Source organism: Leptonychotes weddellii, chromosome 9 (assembly GCF_054177405.1).
Source record: "Leptonychotes weddellii isolate Sample4059 chromosome 9, ASM5417740v2, whole genome shotgun sequence".
Lineage (NCBI taxonomy): Eukaryota > Metazoa > Chordata > Mammalia > Carnivora > Phocidae > Leptonychotes > Leptonychotes weddellii.
Window position 1 is genome coordinate 19,205,635 of NC_138377.1, and position 19,192 is coordinate 19,224,826.

A 19,192-nucleotide genomic window follows, 5' to 3' on the forward strand; every position below is an offset into this window, starting at 1 on the left:
TAAATAAATAAAATCTTTAAAAAAAAACAAAACATTGGTTATTAATATGTTAAGAAATTAGATCATAAGATAGTTCTAGTAGAGAACAGGACATTATAAAAAGAATATAAATCTTGTTGAATCACAGATCTGTACCTCTGAAACAAATAATACAATATATGTTTAAAAAAAAGAAGAAAATAGCAGGAGGGGAAGAATGAAGGGAGAGAAATCGGAGGGGGAGACGAACCATGAGAGACGATGGACTCTGAAAAACAAACTGAGGGTTCTAGAGGGGAGGGGGGTGGGAGGATGGATTAGCCAGGTGATGGGTATTAAAGAGGGCACGTATTGCATGGAGCACTGGGTGTTATACACAAACAATGAATCATGAAACACTACATCAAAAACTAATGATGTAATGTGTGGTGATTAACATAAGAGCTGGAGAGATAGGTAGGGTTTAACCAAATATTAGGTTCATTTTTTTTCTTATTCCTCTGAAGAATTTTATGAGACTTCCATCCATATGCATGCTTAGGTTATATAATTTATTATGTAGTTTGGTTTCTGGTTTTATGATCTGTTTTTCTATCTTCTAACTGGCAAAGAACCCCAATTTATTCAGTCTTTCGTTCAGTAAATTTTGATTAAGAGTATTAGGTATTGAGTCTAGTGGTAGAATCTGGGGGTACACAAATGAAAACAACATTCATTGCCCTCTGTAAAGTCACAATCATTGAACTCACATTTAGCACTGAAGTTTCACTTCACTAGGAAAGCCAGGCCCCCTTCAATATGGATGGGCAGAATCATAGTGAGATTTAAAATGAGGAACAAAGGTATGGGGAGTCTGAACCTTAGGAGGTGGGCATGAGGAGTACCCATCCTTACCGTACCAAGATGGCCCCCATCCTCCGAGGACAGAACAATAAATGTAAAAGCAAAGAGTCATCAGAATACAAAAAACAGCGGAAATATCTTCAAATAGAAATTGGTAATTGGTGATTGAAAATCTGAACAATGGTTTTATAGTTTTACAGGCTTATTATGCCACATTATCCAGTTATATTTGTTTGTTCCTTCTAGGCTACAGGAAACTGGGAAACACTCAAATGGGGGTTTAATGTAGGGAGGCAAGAAACTATCTTGACAGCTGCCCTCCTGGGCTTCATGGAGAAACAATGCTGTCATTGAGACTCTTTAGATTGCAAAGATAAGAAAACTTGAGCCTTCGCTGTTTTGGGTTTAGCATTAGTTCATTGGTACAGTCGTCTGTGACCATGGTGGTGGAGTCACTGGACTCTATTGGCCCTCTTTTTTTGTATGTGTGGATTTGAATTACTGTTGAGTATCAATTGCTTTCAACCTGAAAAACTTCCTTGAATATTTCTTGTAGGCTGGTTTACTAGCAACACATTTTCTCATTTTTTGTTTATCTGAGAATGTCTTTATTGCACCTCATTTTAATTTTTTTTTAAATTTTATTTATTTATTTGACAGCGAGAGAGGGAACACAAGTAGGGGGAGTAGGAGAGGGAGAAACAGGCTTCCTGCTGAGCAGGGAGCCCGATGCGGGGCTCCATCCCAGGACCCTTGGATCATGACCTGAGCCGAAGGCAGACACTTACGACTGAGCCACCCAGGCGCCCCTATTACACCTCATTTTGCTGGATATAAGATTTTAGTTGACTGTCTTTTAGCACTTTGAATATGCCAGCCCACTGGTTTTTGTTCTTCCTTGTTTCTCATGATAAGTTTTGATCCTATTGCATTCTTCATTCATGATGAGCCACTTTTCTTTTGCTGCTTTCCAGATTTTCTCATTGTCTTTGCCTTCAGTGTTTGACTCTATTTGTCTATCTGGGGGATGATGGCCCCTCTATAGGTCTTTGATTCTTAATGAAGTGTGTTATAAAATTACTAATCTACTTTATATGTTAATAAGTGAAGGATGCATATAGTAACCTTTAGGGTAACTACTAAAAGAAGAGTAATCGGTATATAACTAATACAGAGGAAGAAAGTGAAACAGTTAAAAGAATTACTTCCAAGGGGTGCCGCGGGTGGCTCAGTCATTAAGCGTCTGCCTTCGACTCAGGTCATGATCCCAGAGTGCTGGGATTGAGCCCTACATCAGGCTCCCAGATCAGTGGGGAGCTTGCTTCTCCCTCTCCCACTCCCCCTGCATGTGTTCCCTCTCTCGCTCTCTCTCTCTATCAAATAAATAAATAAATAAAATTAGAAAAAAAATTACTTCCAGGGGCACCTGGCTGGCTCATTCAGTAGAACATATGACTCTTGATCTCAGGGTCATGAGCTCAAGCCCCTCATTTGGCGTAGAGCTTACTTAAAAAAACAAACAAAAAAACTTCCAAAAAAAAGTCTTATTGACTTACTGTGTACTTACTATGTACTTACTATGACTGTACTATGACTTCCAACACTGGATAAACAAAGATTTTTTACTAGGACACCAAAAGCATGAATCATAAATGAAACTAACTATAAATCGGACTTGAACAAAATTAAAAATTTCTTCCTTATACTTGGCTGCATTAGGAAAATGAAAAGAACAAGCTACCCTGGGGGAAGATATTCACAGATCCTATATGGAACAAAAGACTGGTATCATGTTTATATATCATTCCTATATATTTGGTTCATGATAGCAATGCCTGGTTGTTTTAACACTTGTAATCAGTATAAGAGAAAATCATATTAGTGTCTCAAAGAATAGAGATAAAGCATTTATGAAAGTTCAACATCCATTAATTAGGGAAACTTTTAGTAAAAAGGAAGAGAGGGAAACTTCCTGATACTGAAGGGTATCTACTAAAAACTATAGCGCACACTGTAGTTAATAGTGAAATACTGATTGGAAATGAAGCCAACACTTCCCTTCTATTCACCAATGTAATAGGGCTAATAGTCCAGGCAGTAATTAAGGGAGAAAGAAAGGTATCTGTTAAAAGGAATTAATAATGCTGTCTTTATTTCCAATTGATATTTTAAAAAATCCAGACACTCTATAAGAAAATTATTAACACTAACAAGTCAGGTTATGTATTTCAGCTAAGACAATAATTAAAACCAAATACCAAAATAAAACGAACTTTGGTCAGATCTAAACTAAAAACAAGCCACTGAATCATGTTCAATCACATTGTTTCCACAAAACATATTGTCCTAAGTATTGATTTTTGAGAACAAATAGAATTTTTTTCCACTCTTAGGTAAAATTTATGCAATTTATTTTTTTTTAAAGAGTATATACATAATCAACATTAAGAACAGGAAAGGATCTCTACCTATACATACAAAGGAGAAGAAAAATTATAAAGAATATCAAGTCATGTTGGTATGAATCAATGGTTGCCTTAGATTAGCATTGCCCAGTAGCATTTTCAACAATGATGGAGATGTTTTATAGCTGTGCTGTTCAGTTTGTTAGCCATATGTACTCTTAGAGCACTTGAAATGAGGTCAGTGTGACTTGAGTTTTTAATTAATAATTTTACTTAACCATAGGTGGAACTTAACAGGTGGGAATGTGATTGGATGGTATGAAATTGGATTAGGAGCCACGTCTTGAATTTCTTTTGATATAGATAGCACACTGATTTTACTTTGCCTGAATATGACATGGCTGTATGGTGGGAGCGTGGTAGTCTTGGATTTTATTGAGAGCTGATTAAAGAAACATCCCTCATAGCCAGCCCTTCCTAGAAAATCAACTGGAGTCAAGAAAGGGTTTATTATTTTTCTTTTTTGTGTGGTAAAATGTACAAATCATAAAATTACCATCTTAACCATTTTTAAATATACAGTTTAGTGGTATTAAATAAATTCACATTGTTGTACAACCATCCATCCTCATCCCCACTGAAACTCTCTATTAAATAATAACTCCCACTCCCCATCCTAACCAACCTCCCTCCCACCAACTTTCTGGCAACCAGCATTATAACTATTATACTTTGTCTTTATGAGATTGACTGCTCTGAATACCTCATATAAGTGGAATCATACAGTATTTGTCTTTTTGTGCTTGGCTTACTTCACTTAACATAATGTCCTCAAAGTTCATCTGTGTTGTAGCATATTGCAGAATTTCCTTCCTTTTCAAGGCTGAATAATATTCCATTCTATCTATATACCACATTTTGCTTATCCATACATCAGTTGATGGATACCTGGGTTCCTTCCACATGTTAGCTATTGTAATTAATGCTGTTATGAACATGAGTGTACAAATATCTCTTTGAGACCGTGCTTCCAATTTTTGGGGTACATATCCAAAAGTAAAATTACTAGATCACGAGGTAATTCTGTGTTTAATCTTTTGAAGAACCACCATACTTTTTTCCACAGTGGCTATACCATTTTCTATTCCTACCAGCAGTGCACAAAGGGTTCCAGGTTCTCCACATCCTCATCACTTGTTCTGCCTTTTTTTTTTTTTTCCCTGTTGTTGTTGTTTGTTTTTGGTTTTTTTAATAGTAGCCATCCTAATGGGTGTGAGGTGGTATCTCAAGTGATCGTTATTTTTGTTTGAAACAGTATTTACTTAAAAAAATAGGGCTCTTTTTATCTCATTTAGCCTCCTTAGCTTTGATTTGTCTCAAGAAATAAAAATTGAGAAATCAAGAAAAGTTGATTTCTCTCAAGTGCACAGCAGTATTGTATCATGTAAGATAATGTGTCTGATCTCTGTGCTCTATAATGATGTAGAGCAATAAAATTAAGTGTTAGGTTACATTTAAGTTCTCCTCTTTGCTATATATAATGTAATTAGGGATGACGTATTTCTTTAGTTGAACTATGAACTTTATCTTGGTCCTCTGAGCTGCCACATCGATACTGGTGAGACACAGGTGTCTGTCTTGTATTGATACCTGCTTTGTCCTATTGCATTTCATAACAAATGTGTTAATCAGAGGCAGTTCCACCTCAATCAAAAGCAGTCCCAAATACCAATCTGCTTTGGTTTTATCTTATCTGTATTCAAATTTTCTTCTCCCAAAGTGCCTACTTTAGTTAAACATCAGAGTTGCAGAGTTACAATTATCAGTCTAATAGAGTGTGAGAAAAATGAAGAAAACACAAATATACTTGAGATATGTGTGCCAGGGTCAGAATTCCCCCAGTGTGTTGCTGGGGCCTAGATTTTAATTATATGTGCCCTTGTGTAATAAGTTGAATACTCTGAAGAAATGTGTATTTAAAATGTTCCATGTAGTGAACATCATGGCTAATGAAACAGAAGTTAATATTTTATTTCTTCACAAAGAGATGAATGTATTTAATTAATTGAACATTATTTTCTGTACTTTGCTTAAGCTTAGTATCATGTTTCATTAAAAAGTACAAGGAAACTGTAGTTGTATGAAGCAGATATGTTCTCATAGGATTTGTGGAGAAATAATTATTTTTAATCACTGAGAAAGACCGAGGAACCTGTTATTTGGGATTAATGTCCTTTTCTGTGTCTCTGCTTCATTTGGCAAAAAGAAAATGGTAATAGTATATGTAGACAAATTAGGATAGAAAAGACAGAAGGTTTTATTTGTAAAGGAAGAATTATTTGTGACATTGTTATTATAGTGGCCCCTGATATTTTATGTAGCTGATCCCTAACTAATAAAAGGGTTTGAATCAGTTATTAAAGATTATTAATATGTATTTTGCTTGAGTTAAGAAAAATTGACTCACAGATTTTAAGTATATATTCTACTTTCTACCAATCATGACTTTAACAAGTTTTAAATAGTGAGATCCCAATGAGTGATGGCCTGATTTAGCTTCCTGTAGCTATATTTCTGGGCTACCATACTTGTTTTGCTTGGTTTAAGTTCTTTTATTCAGAGACTTCCATTAGTCCTCCTGACTGTGGAAAATTGATTAGTTGTCCTCTCACTATCAGTTCATAAAACACCTAAATTATACAGAAATGAATGAGTTTATCAAGACATGCAAGAGTATGTCAGGCTAATTTCCCAGTAGAGGTGAGTGGGGCATGGCTTAATTGAGAAGCTGAGAATTTCAGGTGAAATCCTATTAAATCTGTTCTTTTGTTTATACAGTAAAAGCAAAACTTTATAACATCAGTTAGGGGTTAGTGTGGGAAATGGAACTGCTCTAGGTATTTTATGCAATAGTTGTTTATAATAATACTGGCTGATGTGGCCTTGCTTAGGCTTCTAAGAAGGGATAGCACAAAGGGGGATATTCACTATGGAACAAAATAAATTATATCTTTAAGACCTTGCTGGCCAGTAGCAAAAAGCCAAATTAGCAAGTATATTGTCTCTACCTCATTTCCACATTCTAATTCTCTCTATATTGAATTTAATTTGCCCCCGCCCCCAACCTAGCTTAAGGGAGTCTGAACATTGAGTTTTGTAGCCTCTGTGGAATAGAAGAATATATTGGAAGGAGGTGGAGATGGGGCTGACTGCTGTCTGTCAGGTCATAAACCACAGTGCCCTTAACCAGGTTTTCTTTTAGCTGAGCAACATGACTTGCCTTGTATTTTTCATAGCCCTTGAGGCTAGCCTTGTGTCCATAGTTGGCATTCTGAGAATGCTGGTTGAATTCATGTTAATCCTAATGTCACATTTACAAATACGTATCCATACATTAGTAATGTTATATTCAATGTGTAGTTTGGGTTTTTTTTAAAGATTTATTTATTTGAGAGAGAGAGAGAGCCCGTGAGCGTGGGGGGGGGAGGGGCAGAGGGAGAGAGAGTCTTACGCAGACTCTGTGCTGACCATAGAGCCCAACATGGGGCTCAATCTCATGATCCTGAGATTGCTACCTGAGCTGAAACTAAGTCAGACACTTAACCGACTGCAGCACCCAGGCACCCCTCAATGTGTAGTTTCTTTGCAGGTTTTTGTTTTTAAATCTTCCTGTCCATTTTAGGTTAGTTAAAACTAAATCATCTATACATGCAATTAACTGGTCATGTGGAACCTAAAATGTTCCAACATGCTGGAAAAGAGTTTAATTTCAATAAATACAAAAAATATTTATTTATTTTTTCCTGTGCTTGAATCAGTCCTCTTTCTCACTGAGATATTTACATCTCATTTTGGATATAATGTCCATATTCAGTCAGTGTTTTCATCTTGTGTCTGCTTTAAGGAAGTCATATTTTGGGCTGGAATTAGTCTTTGTTCACAGAGTCAGTATTAAGATAATTAATTGAATTCTGTTTCGAATGGTGTTCTACTTGAGGCTTGTTTGTTACTTACTAACTTTTTCGCCATTTTTGTCCTGATAAAGAATTGAGCTTTATATTTGCCTATACTTTAAATATCATTTTTGTTTCAATGTATCATTTTGATAAGGCAGTTGCTACTTTTCACTGTGCTGGGTTTCTAGACACTGTATTGTAAAACAGATCATTCTCTTGTGGTTTGTGTTTATATGAGAAATTTTATAATTAAGAATGGTGCTTCCAACCAAGGAGACTTGGGAACCAGAACATTTATGCTTAAGATGACCTTGTCATCAATGCCAAGATATAAAAACTCTTAATCTTTATAATAATTTAAATTTGTTTTTTTAAATTTTTGATAAAGTGAGTATAATACAAACACGTAAGTTTACAGTATACATGTTTAGTGTACTAAAAAGTATGTGATGTGTACGTCTGTGTATCTATAACTGTTGTACCATATATTTGATGTATCTAAAACTCAAAGGCTAGCAATTATAAAAATTAAAAGAAAAATTTATAGTAATTTTTTGTCCTAGAATTTAGAAGAGGCTTTTATCAAACTCTTTGGGAAAATTGACCAAGTGGCTTTTTCTCTCCACTAATTTTTCATTTGTAAATAAAGCCTTTACAAGTGACTGTATTTCCATTTGGCTTTCCCCTAATTTGAGATCATTCTTTTTCAAATATTATAGAATCAAGTTATTTTGAATTCTTACAGAAGACTTTTTGGGAGAGGTGTCTAGTTGATCAGATTCTCTTGTTAATCTTTTCCTTCTTCCCCGTTCTCCTCTCAACCACATTTTCCCTGCCCACACCCACGTTATGAGCACTTTCATCATGGAAGAAGGCACCAAAGGGAAACAGAACAGGAATGCTATGCACACTCTTGCCCTAGTGGTGTTGGCTTCTGAGATTGGCTGGCAAGGGCATTCATTTTCTCTCTAGCCATGTTTCTGCCTCTTTCTTCCCCCTGCCTCCCTTTTTTTGCTCTTTGTCTTTATTACTTTCACTAGCAACTGCAAATTATCTTCTTTTGGTTCCCTTAGCTATCACCTAATGGTGTTAGCTCAGGGCTCTTTTCTGACAAAGAATCATTGTTAGAAAACATTATATAAAGATAAGGACAGATGAAGACACTGAAGAATGAAATGTAAGTATAGATTAGGTAGCATAAATTGGGAAGAGAGGCTGAATTTGAAATACAGAAGAAAAAATTGCTCATATATATCACATTTATTAAAAATAACTGTTACGTGTCTGCTGCCTAACCACGCTGTATGGTTCTCTGTAGCAGTAGAATGTGGAACCATGCCGTCTTGTTCGTCTTTGTGTCTCAGCAGCTTGGCTATTGCTGAGTGCAGTTAATGTTTATTGGATTGAATGAAAACATACCTATATTTTCTTCAGAAAGACGGAGACTGATAAGTGGTGTTTTCTTTTTTTTCCCCTAGTCTCTTGAATGCCATAGATCTATTATAAGCCAGCTCGATCGAATTTGATTGCTGAAAATGGAATTCAGATGAGAAAAAAGTTGGTTCTAAAAGTCCATTCCTGCTTTAAAAGGATGATCTTCAATTATTTTTAATGTTGCTATGATATTTTAATATCCTAATGTTAGCATAATGTCCTTTGGTGATTAATCTTTCTCAAGCACATATCTGATCACGTTATTCCCTTGCTGAAAAACTTTCACAAGCTTAAACTGGATTTCAGCATTCTCCCACCCTGGTTTCTGACCTTACTTTTTAATCTCTTTTTAGCCCTCTTGAACTTTTACTCCTCATGAATAGCCCTGATGGCCCAGTCTGTGGCTCTTGCCCATGCTACTGTTGGTCTTAAATGCCTGTCCTTTATCAGTGACCCAATCTTTTCTCTTCTTCACACTTGAGTTTGCTCATTGTCTCCTTATTATATGTACCTTTCTTTATGAATTCTTGCTGATCAGAGCAGTTTCTCTTGAATTTACTAACTTAAATTCTGTTTCTACTAGCTAACATTGATGTCACTTCCCTCCTGCTTGATCATATTTGTCCCAGTCAATGTTTCTCATACTAATACTTTCCTCAGTGTCTAGCCGGTGTCTTGAACATAGAAGGAGATAAGTAGTCTATACCTGATTTTGTTTTAACCAAGTCAACTCTATTCTGTGATTTTTTTTTTTCTCTCAGTTTTATGACGGTTGACAGAATGTTGCAGAAACATCCTGCATCAGAGATTGTATAATTCCTATTTAATATTTCCTCCTATCTCAGGAAAGAACATGGTAACTTACTTAATTATTTAACAGGTTTTTTGGCTAGTATCCAAGTCAGTAATACAGTGAAGTGGAATCAATGTTAGTTTGAATATTAGGGACCTGTGGCTAGTTCTTTCTCTACTGTAAACTACTTCCCTTATCTTGGATTGATTGCTTTATCTCCTTGTCTCTCAATTTCCTCATCTTTAAAATATAGACGTTGGATTACCTCTCCAATTTTTTTAAAAGATTTTACTTATTTGAGAGAGAGAAAGCATGCACAAGCAGTGGGGAGGGGCAGAGGGAGACAGAGAAGCAGACTCCCACTGGGCGGGGAGCCCAATGCAGGGCTTGATCTCAGGATACTGGATCATGACCTGAGCTGAAGGCAGACACTTAACTGCTTAACCGACTGAGCCACCAGGTGCCTATCTCTCTAATTTTAATGTTGTTTCTAGTTAGTAATAAACCTTTGCCATTGTTGAGTTCCTAAAATGTGCCAGTCAGTCTTCCAGATGTTTATCTAATTGATTTTGTGTAGGTCATCATTCTTCTGATATGTAGATGTTATTGAGTCCTCTTTATAAATTTAGTTACCTTGGCTCACAGATGGTAAGCACTTCTCCTAAGGTTATAGAGTGACAGAGCTGGGATTTGATCTCAAGTCTGTGACTCATGTTCTTTCCATGATATGCTACTGTTTCCCTGGGATGTTGTTTTTGAGTCATTAAAATGTAGCTGTTTTCTCATTACCCTTACAAGTCTCACACAAAGTACATAATACTGTAGATGAAAAATGTTTATTTAAAATAAAGAAAGCTGAATCGTGGATTACTACATCAAAAACTAATGATGTATGGTGACTCACATAACATAATAAAATAAAAATTTAAAAAAATCCACATGAGAGACTATGGACTCTGAGAAACAAACTGAGGGTTCTAGAGGGGAGGGGGGTAGGGGGATGGGTTAGCCTGGTGATGGGTATTAAAGAGGGCATGTACTGCATGGAGCACTGGGTGTTACACGCAAACAATGAATCATGGAACACTACATCAAAAACTAATGATGTAATGTATGGTAATTAACATAACATAATAAAAAAAAAAACATGGGAAAATAAAAAAAAAAAACCCACAAAAAAAATAATAAAAATATTCCAAGTAACCTGGCTTATTTGGGGTCAAGTTTTCATTTTTAAATATCCACTAAGGTGCCCAGTCCTTTGTATGCACTGACTATCAAATAAGAGTAGAGGAGAAATTGTGTTATATTTTAGTGATATCAGTGAACAAATAATCATTGTTGTCACCTACATAGTAGTCTACTTTTTGTCCTTTAATGGAAACTGTTTCAATGTAGGCTTAGTAATTCTTCATGAATATGAGAAATAGCAAGAAGGCAGGTAGGAAGATTCTCGTATACTAGACGGAACTGGTTTCTTTATTCTGTAAATTTACTCCATTATTCTCCTACCTAGTCCAATTTTTCCACTTTTGTAATTTCAAGTTGGTAAATATTTTTTTTTTTTGTAATCCACATATGTGAAATTATGATCTTAGATGTGTGAACAGTTAAAGCTAGAATTTATGTTGGATCCTATCCGTACTACTTTTTTAAAAAAGAATATCTTTTTCATTTTCTATTTTCATTTTAATGCCTTATTCATCTCTGCCTTATTCATATGAGTAGGCTGTCTGTAGTTATAATTTGAATACAACCACTGCAGTAATTAAAAAGGGATCTATTGGTAGCCAAAGCCAATCAATCTTAAAGGAAGAGAGTTCTTTTCTACCATCTTCTAAATGCATTGTTATAGTGCATTCTTTAAGACATTCTTTTCCTTTCTGTCTATTCTTTGGCCGTTTTACTACTGTGAAGAAAGGAGTTAACATAGTAGACCAGGGACCATTTCCTTAGGTCTGCTTCCAAAATAGGCCTTGTTTGGCATCTGGGAACTTTAATGATAATCAAGTAAGAAACTTTCCTTAAATGATAAGATGTAGCTCACGGTACCTAGACCTTTTGTGCAAAGAATGTGGTTTATGCTGAACACCTGTTTTCCTTCTGGGAGTCTGGATTTTGGTACATATTAGGCAGACAGTAGCTAAGTGACTAACTTCTAATTAAAATTTTGGGCACTGAGTCTCTAATGAGTTTCCCTGGTAGACAGTACCTCACACATGTTGTCAGAATTCAGTGCTGGAAGAATTGAGTACATCCTGTGTCACTACAGGGAGAGGACTCTTGGAAGCTTGTGCCCAGGTTCCATGGGACTGCACCCTATGTTCTCTTCCCTTTGCTGATTTTGCCTTGTATCTTTTCAGTCTAGTAAATATTAGCATAAGTATGGCTATATGCTGAATCCAGTGAATCCTTCTAGTTATCAGCAAACCGGAGACCCTCAACACAACTACTCGTTAACATTTTTTCCCACCTGAAGAGAAAGAGATAAAAGAGAAATGTGTAAAGTTTTAGACTGAGTTGGAGTTTTTATAAACTTTTGGTAAGGTGCTGTGAAAGGGATCAGAACATACCACCCCAAAATGTGCCACTTTGGCATACTGATTATTGTGAGCTGAAGGCACTTGAGAAACAGTAGATGCAGGAAGGGTGCTCTGACCTCTTTTTATACCTAAAGGCGGTCATATTATTTCTCATGAGGAAAAGAGCATTTTTTATCATTGGAGATTGGGAACATTTGGGTTCTACCAGGAAGAGAACATTTTTTTATCATTGGAGATTGGGAGTTGATTCCAAAACGGAATTTACCAGGAAGAGAACATTTTTTTTTATCATTGGAGATTGGGAGTTGATTCCAAAACGGATCTGTATAAAGAAACCTAAAATAACCGTGATCTTCAGTTAGTTTTCGCCATATATTTCCTAGCCACTTTCCCACAGTTTCTTATCCCTCAAAGCTTATTAGATCCCTTTTCCTTTTTCTTGTCATTTTTCCATAAATTCTCTGTTAAAAAGGCTTAGAAGCTCTTGGTCCTAACCACTTTGTTTGGTCTTCGTTTTCCAACAAAGGCTCCTATGTGTATGTAAAAATATTAGATAAAATTTGTGTGCTTTTCTCATGTTAATCTGTCTTTCCCTTAGAAAAACCTAAAAGTTTTTTCCTCCCATATAACTGGAAGGAATTCTTGGAGAAAAAAGGACATTTCTATGTTTTTGGATGGTTCCTGTCTTTGACAGCACTTATATAATGAGAAATAAATAATAGGCTTGATTAAATGAAATGAAATTTAACCACTCTGCTCTAGTGGCTGAGGTAATTTCACACAATTTAACTATAAAATGTTCTTTAGGATAGAAGAGGATCCAAGAATGTATGATAGTAGTAACAGAATTGAAAATCATCCTAATGGAATAAATAAGAAAATTGCTTTTCATTTAGCATTTCATGTAGAACATAGGAAGGTACTAATATTTAGTATATGTGCCTACCCTAAAAGTACTTATGCACAGATTAATGATGTGTTTGTTTAGTTGTGTGCTCTCTATAGATGTGTGTGTATGTGTGAAGGATTGTTATGAGGGTTCTGTAATATAATTTCTTGATTGATGGTGAAATGTTTATTACGATTAGGTTATTCTGATTGGTTATTTGAGGAAGATGGATTAAAGACAATGTCAAAACAGTGGCTGAATAGGACCTGCCAAGGAATGAATATAGGAAGGAGTTCTATGACAGGTTTTACCTAAAGCCTAATACAGACAGACTGATGGGTGCAAATCAGTGGCAACAGTTTCCAGACCCAGGGCAGTTAGAGGCAGTGTTCATCCAGTTCAAATTCAAACCTGCTTTTCCATCAGTAGTCAGAACCTCAATTATTTACAAGTAGAACCACATCCTTTTCTATTCATTTATACTTATATACCCAATTAATGCCGTGATGTTTTCAAAGGTTCTTCTAAGTGAGTTATTGTATGTAATATGTTAATATGAAAGCCTGTAATTTTTAAAATGTGAGAATAATGATATTTATGTGCTTAAGCTCTGGCTTACATATGTTAATCATGTGCCTATTCTTGTTGTCCTGTAATTACAGAAGAATAAATAGTGCTGAACTTATTTTCTTCCTGGGTTCAAAAGCTTGCTGGGAATATTTGAAGAATTTTGCATATTTGAGTCCATTATAAATTTGAGACTATCTAACTCTGACCTTATTTCTGTTTGTTAGCTTTTAAACATTTATCTCTTTTTCATTTTCTCTTTTCCTATAGCAGTTATTTCAGACTTTCTCACTATTTGAATATACAATTCCACTCCCATTTCTGTAGTTTCTCAGCAGAGAGAGCCTTTACCACCATTTTATTAGTAGGACTATCTTAATTGTTGGGAGTTGGGCATCAGATAAATTCAATTTTTTGACATGCTAAAGTTAAGATGCCTAGGGGATTCCCAAATATAGGACATCATTATATAATTTGATATTTAAAGGTCTGGAGTTCAGAAAATCAGTTTGGCTTCTGAATTAGAAATCACATATCTTTATCTACCTACATGCTTACTTACTGAAGATATTTTATAGATAGAATGGTGCTTAATACTAGAACCTTATACTGTTATCTGTATTCAAAAGGTAAATGGTGGAAGAAACCCAGGAAAGGAGATTATTAAAGAACAGGAAGAAAAAAGAGAACTAGTGAAGAGAGAGGTATTATGAAAGTCAGGGAAGAAGAGAGACTTAAAAATCAGAAGCAGCCATTGACAGTGTCACATGCTACAAGGAAACTAGGGTAGATTTTTAAAGAGTCCATTGTATTTGGCTGTCGGTGATCTTTGAGTATCTTGATGAGAGCTATTTTAATTGTATGATGGAGTGGAAACCAAATCCAATGAATGGGGAAATGAATTAGGAATAAAATTGTGGGGTACCAGGTGTAGACTGCTCTTTCCAGGAGTTTGGCTTAATAAGAAGCAGAGTATAGGTTGCTGGTTAGATCATGTTGGATTGATAAAGGTTTTTGTTTGTTTCATTAAAAAAATGATTTCTGTGATTTTTCAAGTATAATTAACACACTGTGCTACAGTAGTTTCAGGTGTAGAACACGATTCAACAATTTCACACATTTATCAGCGCTCATCAAGATAAATGTACTATTAATCCCCTTTATCTGTTTCCCTCCTCATCCCTCCACCCCCTTCTTCTCTGACAACAGCTAGTTCATTCTCTGTGTTTAAGAGTCTGGTATTTTTGTCTCTTTCTTTCTTTGTTCATTTGTTCTGTTTCGTAAATTCCATATATGAGTGAAATCATATAGCATTTGTGTTTCTATGACTGACTTATTTCACTTAGCATTATACCCTCTAGGTCCATCCATGTTGTTGCACATGGGAAGATTTCATTCTTTTTTATGGCTGAATAATATTCCATTGCATGTATGTGTGTATGTGTGTGTGTATCACATCTTTATTAATCTGTGAATGGACATTTGGGTTGCTTCTGTATCTTGGCTATTGTAAATAATACTGCAGTAAACATAGAGTTGCATGTATCCCTTTGAATTAGTGTTTTCATTTTCTTTGGGTAAATGCCAGTCAAGGAATTACTGGATCATATGATAATTCTGGTTGTAATTTTTTGAGGAACCTCCATACTGTTTCCCACAGTGGCTGCACCAGTTTGCATTCCCTCCAACAGTGCATGAAGGTTCCTTTTTTCCCACATCCTCACCAATACCTTGTAATTTCTTGTGTTTTGTATTTTAGCCATTCTGACAGTATAAAGTGATATCTCATTGTGGTTTTAATTTGCATTTCCCTGCTGATTAATGATGTTGAGCATTTCTTCGTGTGTCTGTTGGCCATCTGTATATCTTCTTTGGAAAAAGGTCTGTTCAGGTTTTCTGTCCATTTTTTAATTGGATTATTGTTTTTTGGTGTTGTGTAAATTCTTCATATATTTTGGATATTAACTCCTTTTTGGATATTTCATTTGCAAATACATTCTACCACTCCGTAGGTTGCCTTTTTGTTTTGTTGATGGTTTCCTTCAGTGTACAAAAGCTTTTTATTTTGGTGTAGGCCCAATAGTTTAATTTTGCTTTTTGTTTTCCTTGCCAAAGGAGACATATTTGGAAAAATTGTTTCTATGACCGATGTCAAAGAAATTACTGCCTATATTTTCCTTTAGGAATTTTATGGTTTCAGATCTCATACTTAGGTCTTTAATCCATTTTGAGTTTATTTTTGCCTATGGTGTAAAAAAGTGGTCCAGTTTCATTCTTTTGTATGTAGCTGTGCTGTTTTTCCAACAATCATTAAAGAGACTCTTTTCCCGTTGTGTATTCCTGCCTCCTCTTTCATTGATTAATTGACCATAAAAGCGTGGGCTTATTGTTGGACTCTCTATTCTGTTCTTTTGGTCTTTGTGCCTATTTCTGTGCCAGTGTCATACTGTTATGATTACTAAGCTTTGTAGTATATTTTGAAATCTGAGACTATGATACCTCTAGCTTTGTTCTTCTTTTTCAGATTGCTTTGACTATTTGGGATCTTTTGTGGTTCCATACAAATTTTAAGATTATTTGTTCTAGTTCTGTGAAAAATGCTTTTGGTATTTCGATAGGGATTGCATGGAAACTGTGGATTGCTTTGGGTAATATGAACATTTTAACAATATTGATTCCTCCCAATTCATGAACATGGAATATCTTTGTGTGTATCCTCTTCAATTTGTTTCATTAAGAAAAAATTACTGTGATATTTTTTTAAAGATGGGAATAGTAGAGAAGAATGATCCAGTAGGAAAAGAGAGGTTCAGTACAAGGAAGAGAGTACATAATTGGTGTAGTGAAGCCCTTGATGGATGTGGAAGGAAATTACAAAGATAGGCTAATTTGTCTAAGAAGGATCGATTCCTTTTCCTCAAAGCCTAGAGAGGAGGATGGACTAGCCATTGGTAAGTTTCAGAATGGTACATTAAGGAAATTTTGGGGATGTCCTGCGTAATAGCTTCAATTTTATTTCTTAAGAAGGAACTATGTTACGGGGCGCCTGGGTGGCTCAGTCGTTAAGCGTCTGCCTTTGGCTCAGGTCATGATCCCAGGGTCCTGGGATCAAGCCCCGCATCGGGCTCCCTGCTCCGTGGGAAACCTGCTTCTCTCTCTCTCCCACTCCCCCTGCTTATGTTCCCTCTCTCGCTGTGTCTCTCTCTGTCAAATAAATAAATAAAATCTTAAAAAAAAAAAAAAAAAGAAGGAGCTATGTTACATACCAGAAGTGAGTGAACAGATGGTGGGTCTGAGGCAGGACGTTTTAGAAGGGCCATTGTTTGGGCTGGGAAGAGGCATGCAGTAGAACTTCTGGGCACTGAGAGGTTGCCTCTCCATGTGCCATCACATCAACTGGTACTCCTGTGTGGTTTTCCTTAGAGGACTCAGTAACCTGATACAGGAAAAAGGAAATTTGTTAATTCCCTCAGAGCTGGTGGTTTTGCCATTTAAGTTCAGCTTTAAAAGGAGTTTGAAATGTGAACAAGAGAATGGTTAAAGTGAAAATTAAGGAAGTTAGGTCAAAGAACTTGGACTTAAAGCCAGCAAAAGAAATGTCAAGGCGTGGTCATCTTCCTGACAATGAAGAGCAGATGTATCAGAAGAAAAAGAGTGAGGAAACTGGGCAGATGGGTAGATAAAGCCAAAGGCTTGAGGAGTGGGGAGAAGGAGTGGGAGGAGGGATTAGTGGGGAGAAGGGAGTACTGGGACATACCTCTTGCTTGGTGGCAGTTCTGGAAAAAAAACCACTAAGATAGGACTGTGGGAGTAGGTGACAGAGAGGCATGGAGTTAGGGTCATCTGAGAATCTGGCCGCTTAGCAAAGAGTTGAAAACATGGGCTCTGGAGCCAGACAATCTGGGTCTAAATTCCATTCCCTCACATATTAGGTATGTGATCTTGGGCAAGTTCCAAGAGTTGGTTACACATCACTAAAATTAAGATAGTAATAGTGGGACTGAGTGAGGTCATTCTTATAAAGCATTTGCTCAATCCTTTGCACAACTCAAGTGCTCAGTAAACTTCAGTAGTAATAATAATTATTATTGCTAGCTCCCTCTCATTTAGATCTCAGCTCATATGTCATCTCCCAAGAGAGACCCTCCCCAGCCACACTATAGAATACAGGCCCCTTCAGGTAACTGTCCATTATTTTAGCATCTAGCATTATCTGCTATTGTAATCTAGCAGGTAGTATATCTCCCCAATTTATATTATTATTTTTTTTTGGTATCAAAGCCAGGTCTTAGTAACCATTCTTTAAGCTATGTGCTTAACATGTAGGAAGAGTACCCACTCTCTGAAATGTTTGTTGGGAAAAAAAACATTGGTACATCTCTGCTGATGGAGAAATCACGTGAATACTGCTGGTTAGTAAAGTTGATTTCTAGCTTCATGGTAGAACTTTTAGATAAGGGCAAAAGGGTAAACCACTACCACTATAGTTGCCTGATTTCATTTTAGAATTTTCCACACAAACAAGTGCACAGTTCTCAATTTACTATTTTGTTTGGGTAGATAAAGGAGTGACTCATCTCTTCCAGGCTGCATTGAATTTAGCAAACTGAGCAAATGCAGACCTGTTGCTCTGAAAATGAAACTTGTTTTCAAGGCATTATTTTTATTTTTTTGCTGTAATGTCAAACCATGACTTTAACCATGAAAAAAATTGTATTTAACTTTATTTGAGCCACAGTGCAGGGATAATGGAATCTGGAACTGAACATTCTGCTGTGAGAGTCAGAGGAAGTTGGTAAAGGCTTCCAGTCTTCATTTGTAGGAGCCTTACAACAATGTAGATGATACTTATTGTTTGTCCAGCTCTGGTATCATCGTAGTCCTCTGAACATGGGCTTTTCATGTTACCTTTGTCACCCACGTATTTGGAAAGTAAGGAGGCGCAGCTTATGGGATACATTATTTCTGAATTTGTTACTCCCTTCCAAAACTCTACAAGAGTGGCTTAATGTTAATGATTACAACATTCTTTTATTTGTATAAGCAGTGTCCTCTCATTTTTGAAATTAAAAATAGGTCTTTACCAATTATTTCTCAAATTAAAAATATGTATGAATCATGATGATTTAGTGCAATTTCCAAATATATGTAGACCCATTCTGGGAAACTAGATTTTAAGAGTTCAGATTTGCTTTTCTTAATTATTATGTATTCCAAATAAATTTAAGTTTGTTTAAAAATACATCCTACACTGATTTCATGTAAGCTTGAGTTAGTTCATCAACTTATAACATTAGATTTAGCTGGAAATAACCTATCTACACTTTATTGAGGGTCTTTTTTTTTTTTTTTTTTAAAGATTTTATTTATTTGTTTGACAGAGAGACAGTGAGAGAGGAAACATAAGCGGCGGGGGGCAGGGGGTGTGAGAGGGAGAAGCAGGCTTCCCGCTGAGCAGGGAGCCTGACGCAGGGCTCGATCCCAGGACCCTGGGATCATGACCTGAGCCAAAGGCAGATGCTTAATGACTGAGCGACCCAGGTGCCCCCCCCCCGCCCCCGAGAGTCTTTTAAGTGGACTTTCAAATATAGTATTATCTATATTGATGTTTCTATCATCAGTGCACATTTTTATTAGGTATTTTTATTTTATTGTAAAAAATTTGATGTGCTGCCAGAAGGTGAAATATTACGTATGACTACTGTGATAATCTGACAATTTTTAAAACACTGACATTTTTTTCAGTTGGACAAAGCACTAGATTCTTACTAAAGTAACGCACA

General features: G+C 36.1%; 2 protein-coding genes across 18 annotated transcripts in view; one reads left to right on the plus strand and one right to left on the minus strand.

The window, feature by feature from the left end:
• LOC115940965 (large ribosomal subunit protein uL11-like) overlaps positions 1-17,292 on the minus strand; it is a 103,802-nt gene extending 86,510 nt beyond the window's left edge. For 2 of the 3 annotated variants that reach the window (XR_014148329.1, XM_081830124.1), the window contains exons 1-2: positions 17,167-17,292; positions 16,676-16,845 (exon numbers count right to left, since the gene is read on the minus strand). The gene's annotated coding sequence lies outside the window, so the exon portion shown is untranslated. Of the gene's footprint in view, positions 1-7,760; positions 8,713-16,675; positions 16,846-17,166 lie in introns of those variants that run through there. The other variant, XR_004075689.2, reaches the window with a different exon arrangement.
• Positions 1-19,192, plus strand: part of CEP128 (centrosomal protein 128) — a 381,239-nt gene that overhangs the window by 90,795 nt on the left and 271,252 nt on the right. The window lies entirely within an intron of this gene.